The sequence below is a fragment of the Panthera pardus genome, unplaced genomic scaffold (assembly GCF_024362965.1).
Source record: "Panthera pardus isolate Hobbes unplaced genomic scaffold, ASM2436296v1 HiC_scaffold_8, whole genome shotgun sequence".
Taxonomy (NCBI): Eukaryota; Metazoa; Chordata; class Mammalia; order Carnivora; family Felidae; genus Panthera; species Panthera pardus.
The window spans coordinates 60,576,913-60,583,669 of NW_026527013.1; positions in this window are offsets into that span (position 1 = coordinate 60,576,913).

Below are 6,757 nucleotides of genomic sequence, written 5' to 3' on the forward strand. Positions count from 1 at the left end.
GGATATTTCCTCCTTTCCCAGAAGTGCCCTCCATGTCATACCCCATGGGCTTCCCTTTATCACTATGCATGGGCTTTGGGCCACCCCCACCTTCTCCATACTGGGGTCCTCTGGGACCTCACCTTCCTCCTCCACCATGTAGATGATACATGGTGACTTGTATGGTGCATGGTGACAGTATGAGTTGACTTATAAAACACGTTTTGTCTTTTACTTGTTATGTGTTTGGAGAAGATGCAGTTATGGCACCACAGGGCTTTCAGGTCAGCCTGAGTGAGGACGTTGTAATGTTCTTCAAGTTTCTCAGGACATACATGAAACGGGCAGTCATTTCCCCATAGTGAGCTGGGCAACACGTGTCTCTGATGGAGAAGGGAAGAGGCCTTATACATGCTGACAGACATAGCACTCCCTAGGATGTAGCTTGTACAGAGACCATGTACTGGGCTCTCTGAGGGATGAGACACACCCCTAACTTATTTTCTAACGAGTTGAGACCTGAGCTGTTCACAGCTGCTTGATTAGTTATAAAAACACCTGAACCAAGGCCCTGTAAACCTTCCTCAAGAGACAGGATCAGATCTCCCTCTTGTCCTCAAAGCACATGAAAAACCCTCTGCCCCTGGTAAGGGACCTGAGAGTGTGAATAAGTTGAATATAATGAAACATGTGGTGGATGCTTTGTTTTCCTTCCACACAGTCTATGCAAGTCAGAATCAACCTCCATCCACCTCCATCCATTATGAGACTTAGGACGTGGTGCAGCTCCCATGGGGAATATCAGTTGTGTCTCTACCAAGGATGCAGAGAAAGACAAGGTAAATTCTGTTGCCCGTTTCAGTTGCAATGCTTTCTGGAAACTTTTATCTGGCCTTGTCTGGCTTTTATGTCCTCCGGTGTCTTTACTGTTTGAGTTACATCCTCACAAGCCTCCAGGCTTCTCCAGTTTAACATCATCATGTTAGCTAGCGCCTCTGGACGCCACAAGTGCATGGAGGCTGAGGACCACATGGCTCTCACTTTGTGTTTGTGGAAATAACTTGAGGAGAATGACAACTGCACCCTCAAGTCTTCTGGAGTGTCTGACTCCTTCCGCACCTTCTTTACATGGGATTATCCTTATTATTTTCATTTTTTCCTATTTCAGTGTAGGCCATGAATTTGTTCAGAATGTCTTCTATGAGCCTCGTGACTGAAAAAGATAACTCTTTCCAACATTATATTGTGTGCTTTGTGCACTGTTGAGCGTTCTTAGATAAATTTCAGAATTCATTACTGGTCCTTCTGTGTTGGTCAATGTGCGATAGAGAATTTCTCCAGCTGTCCCCTAGGTGGAAATACTCTGAATTTTCAGAAGCGGCATATGTAATCGAAAATGTACGTGGAACTGCAGTCATGAAGGGAGAGAATCAGTGATTATCTGCAGGCCAGTATCTCACAAAGTTCTTCAGTTGTGTTTATATGAGCAGGTTCTCTTGTGTCCTGGGAGCAGTTGTAACTGGTACTTTGTCTTCATGGTAGCTTATGGGAGTTTTACACCTGAAATTGAGACATGTTTCTGTTCATTCTTTTATGTAGAATTTCTACCTCTCTTTTACAATGGGACAAAACAGCTCTGCAACTCATATTGTATTTAAAAGCTGAATTACCTGTGAATTAAGATAAACATACTTGAGACCAATGAATGTGCACAGGTAATGTGTTTCTCTCAGAAAACACATTTCCAGGCCCCCTGCAGGACTCCAGGAATCCCCATCTCCTCAGAGGTCTCCCTGGCCTTGCACAGAAGATGCCTTTGTCAGGGATGGAAGCAGAGTGAGGACAGGCATGGGATGGCAGGTTGAGCTTTGACCCTGGGGTGACCCTGAATCTCTGTGTGGTGCTGGACTTTTCTTTCATTCCTTCATGTTCTGTCTGATCTCAATGTGCAAATAAAAAGTCTGCAGATCTGGTGGAAGAGGACACCAGAAGGGTCCTGGACATAGATGCCTGCCTCTCTGGAATACGCTCCTTTATTAGACTGGCATTACTGCCATCAATCTTCTAGAATAGGACTCCTTGGCTTTCTTCATTTGTAAACATGGGCAGTGACGTGTGGTGACAGTTTTTCCTTGTGCCATTTTCTGGCACTGATGCTGTGTTCTACTAGAACCCATGAGAACAAGGGGTCAGGTGCCAACACCTGCTTCATTGTGTTTCAGCTCCTGTGGGCGTTCTGCTTCTGTCATACTAACATACCTGTCACTTCTGTTCTGTAGGTCCCTATGGGTGCAAGAGGACCTCCTCTTTTACCAGGTCTAGGAATTTGTCCATTTTTCTCAGAGTGTCCAATTTGTTGCATAGAGTTTTTCATATTATCTTCTAACTGTATTTTTGTGGTGTTGACTGTTATGTCTCCTTTCTTATTTGTGATTTTATTTACTTGAGTCCTTTCTCTCTTCTTTGTGAAAAGTCTGCCTAGGAGGTTTTCAAGTTGATTACTGTTTTCAAAGAACCAGCCCCTGGTTTCATTGATTTGATCTAGTGTCTTTTTGGTTTCTATATTCCTTATTTCTGCCTTAATCTCTATTATTTCCTTCCTTCTGCTGTTCTTCTTCTCATTCCTTTAGTTGTAAGTTAGGATTGTTTGAGATTTTTCTTGCTCTTTATGGTAGGCTTGTACTGCTATATACTTCCATCATAGACTGCATTTGCTGCATTCCCAAGGTTTTTACCAGTGTAATTTCACTTTCATTTGCTTCAGTGTATTTTCTCATTGATTTCCTGTTTGACCCATTCATTTAGCAGCATGTTATTTAACCTCCCTTTTTTGTGGCCTTTCCCCCTTTGTGTGTGTGTGTGTGAGTGTGTGGTTAACATCAAGTTTCCTAGCTTTGTGGTCAGAAAAGATGCTTGGTCTGATCTCTGTCTTTGGGTACCTGTTGAGGCCTGCTTTGTGACCTAGAATGTGATCAATTCTGAAGAATGCCCCATGTGCACTTGAAAAGAATGTGTACTCTGCCATTTTAGTAGGGAGTGTTCCGAACATATCTGTTAAACCCATCTGGTCCAGTGTGTCATTCAAAGCCTTTGTTTCCTTATTGATTTTCTTTTTACAGGTTCTGTCCTTTGATGTGAGTGATGTGTTAAAGTCTTCTACTATCGTTATATTATTATAAATGAGTTCCTTTATGGTTGTTGTTAAATGTTTTACATACTTGGTGATCATATGTTGGGAGCATCAAAATTTACAATCACTGGATCTTCTTGTTTGGTTATCCCCTTTAGTATGAGATAGTGTCCGTCTTCATCTCTTGTTACAGCCTTATTTTTTTTTTAATTTAAGTCTTTGTTGACATACAGTGCATTCTCGGATTCGGGAGTAGAATTCAGTGATTCATCTCTTACATACAACACCCAGTGTTCATCACAATAAGTGTTCTCAATACTCGTCCCCCATCTAGCCCAGCGCCAACCCATCTCCCTTCATCAACCTTCACTTTTTTTTCTCTATCATTAAGAGACTCATGTCATTTGTTACCACTCTTCTCTTTTCCTGCCCCCTTCCCATGTTTTCATCTGTATTGTTTCTTAAATTTCACATGAGTGAAATCATATATTTGTCTTTCTCTGATTGACATATTTCACTTAGCATAATACATTCTAGCTCCATCCACATCGTTGCAAATGGCAAGATTTCATTCTTCTTGAAGCTGAGTTATATTTCATTGTATATACATATGTATGTATATATGAACATACAGGGAACATACAGGGAAATTGGCCTGTAGTTTTCCTTTTTATTGGGGTCTTTGTCCAGTTTGGACCCATGGCCAAGCTGGCCTCTTAGAATGAGTTTGGAAGTGTTCCTTCCATTTCTCTGGCCATGACCTTATCTTGTTCTTTCATTTGGGATGCCTTCCTCTTGTCTTGGCATTTTGGCTCTTTGCCTTCTCTGTGTTACCAAAGCTCATTATGTTACCTGCCTGTGAGTTGAATGGTTTTATGAAGAAGAGGTCATCCAATGTCCAGGGCCTGGCACATCAGGGAGTGTCTGTGGTGTGTGTTGCATGCACTGTTTTGTGTTCTGGCTGCACTATCCTTCAGGCCAGTTGTATGGGCAATGTATGGTCCTTGGCCAGAATGTGGTGATACTTATCTAGGTCTGCTCTGATCTGCTTGTTAAATGAGACTTGAAACGACTGCCACTAGAAGTGAAGCCCTGCAGACTGGTCAGGAGAGGTGGTGTTGTCATGGGCTTCCACTGGTCTTCTAGGGAGTGGGCCGGCTCCATTGAGACTGAGGCAAGCTTGAATAACCTAGAAGGCCAGTCTCACCAGAGCACAGGAAGGTGGGGTTGGTGTAAGCAGCTTGGGCAGCCAGTGTGGGAATTGCCTTGTTTCCAGCAGATGACTCTGTGTTTATGCTTGGGGGGGGGCCCGCAGGGCAGATCAGGGAAATGGCACACGCAGCTCCTCTGTCCCAACTCTTTGTCCCCTCATTGTGAACACTGCTTCTCAGGGATGCTCTCCACGTTGAGTGTATAATCTCCCCTCTCTGTGCACCAGGCATTGTACAGATCACTCTTTCCATGCCATCTGCCTGCAAGTTGTTTGCTGCCTTCTCTTCAGGAGTAGGCCAGTGTCCTCGGGGCTGTATCCCAGCAAGACTGCTAACCTTTAAAACCTCACAATCTCGGGGTGCCTGGATGGCTTGATTGTCTGACTCTTGATCCTGGCTCAGATCATGACCTTGTGGTCGTGGGATTCTCTCTTTCCCACTCATCCTGCCCCTCGCTTGAGTGTGCTCTCTTTCTCTTGCTCTCAAATAAATTTAAAAAAATTAGTGGCATGGAATACCTTATTTAGGCAAGACTCCTCTGAGGGGAATGTCAGGGATCTATTAAATTTCCAGCACTGACTAGGAAATTCTTTGCTGACTGGTTAAAGGTTACTTTCCTGCAGGAATCAAATTAGGTTTAGTGACATGGGACCTTAACATATGTAACATTGGGCCTGTGATTTTTCTTAACATTCCAAACCCAAATTTTTACACATCCATTTTTTTATTAAAAATATACCCATAAATAGTATTTTAGCCATCTACTGCCAGCCCAATGATCATATCCCGCGAAACTGTGGCCATTTCCTAATCAAAGATGGAGATCAACTCTGTGGCTCTAAGATCTTTGTGTCTCTAAGTTACATTGATCTATGTTACTAAGATCTTTGTGAGTCTAGGTTGCTGGCCTTTTGAAGTCTTTGACCCAGGGACCCCAGCGAGGTTGCTGAGCCATCACTTAGGTACAGAAGCACCTTTTCCAAGTCACCTATTCCTAAAGTGTTGTCTTTCCTTCTTGTAATTCTGGGTCTAACCCTTTGGCAAGTCACATGTCGTCATGCAAACATGTCAGAGTGGCCCAGAGAAAGCTGCTTGCCTGTGACTTCCCATTCATGGTCACATCTCTTCCTTCTGAAACCCCTTGAACTCCGTATCATTCTTCCCGTCTTTGAATATCTCTTTTTTTTGGAAATATCTGATTCTCTTGTATTCCTGCTAAAAATATGCGTGAAAATATTAAAGCAATGATTCTTTACAATAAGTGAGCCAGTCACAATGATTCATCTGGCTGTGTGTGCATTTTTAGTTTTGACAATGTTCAGGCACGAAGTGAAGTATATCCTGTTAATTTTTGAGTATCATTCATTATCTAGGATAACCACCTTTATGGAAAGCCATTCAATGACATGCTTGTTCAAGATCAGAAAATCATTTAATTTACATACCACATAATACAGTGATATATACATACATACGTTATTATCTTAAAATGTGTAAAGTGGATGTTTCTTTGAATTGTATATCATGCATTCAGTTTTCTGTACCACGAATGCTATTTTTTAAATTAAACAATAGTAAGAACAACAAGAATAGGTACATGGCCATCACTAGTAACTAATACTAGAACTAGTCATATAATATTATGTGTTGAAAACATAAAACCATGATTACTAATAATCTTTTCATTCGTGATGGGTTTCTAGTTTCCAAAAAAATTGGGAAGATATTATTGAGTCTCCACATACATCAGACTGTTTTCTGACTATTGATGTCCTATGAGTTGATACATGATCACAATCAATATCCCGAAGAGATATGTTAGTATTAACTAAAGTTTATATTTGTATTCAGATTGCTTCGGTTTTATCCTCTTCTGTCCCATACTCATCCCAGCCGACACATTACAGTCATCCTGTCTTCTTAGGTTCCACTTGGCCATGACAATTTTTAGATTTTTCCATATTTTTCATAATCTGTAAAGTTTTGAGGGTATGTTTGTAGAATGTATTTTGTAGAATGATCCTTGGTTGGATATGTCTAATATTTGTTCAAATGCTTAGGCCAGAGTTACCATGTTTTGGAGCAGAAGATCCAGAAGCATAAATAATGCCATCCATAATTATCACTTCACATAAAGGTTGTTTACTCTGAAGACTGGGGTCTTTTTTGGTTCCATACAAATTTTAGGACTGTTCTCATTCTGTGAAAACTGCTGTTGGTATTTTGATGGAAATTGCATTAATTGTGTCAGTTGCTTTGGAAACTATAGACATTTTCACTATATTTGTACTTCCGATCCATAAGTATGGAATGTCCTTCCATTTCTTTGTGTCATCTTGAATTTCTTTCATCACTGTTTTATACTTTTCAGAGTATAGGTCCCTCACCACTTTGGTTAGATTTATTCATAGATACCTTATTATTTGGTGTAAAACTG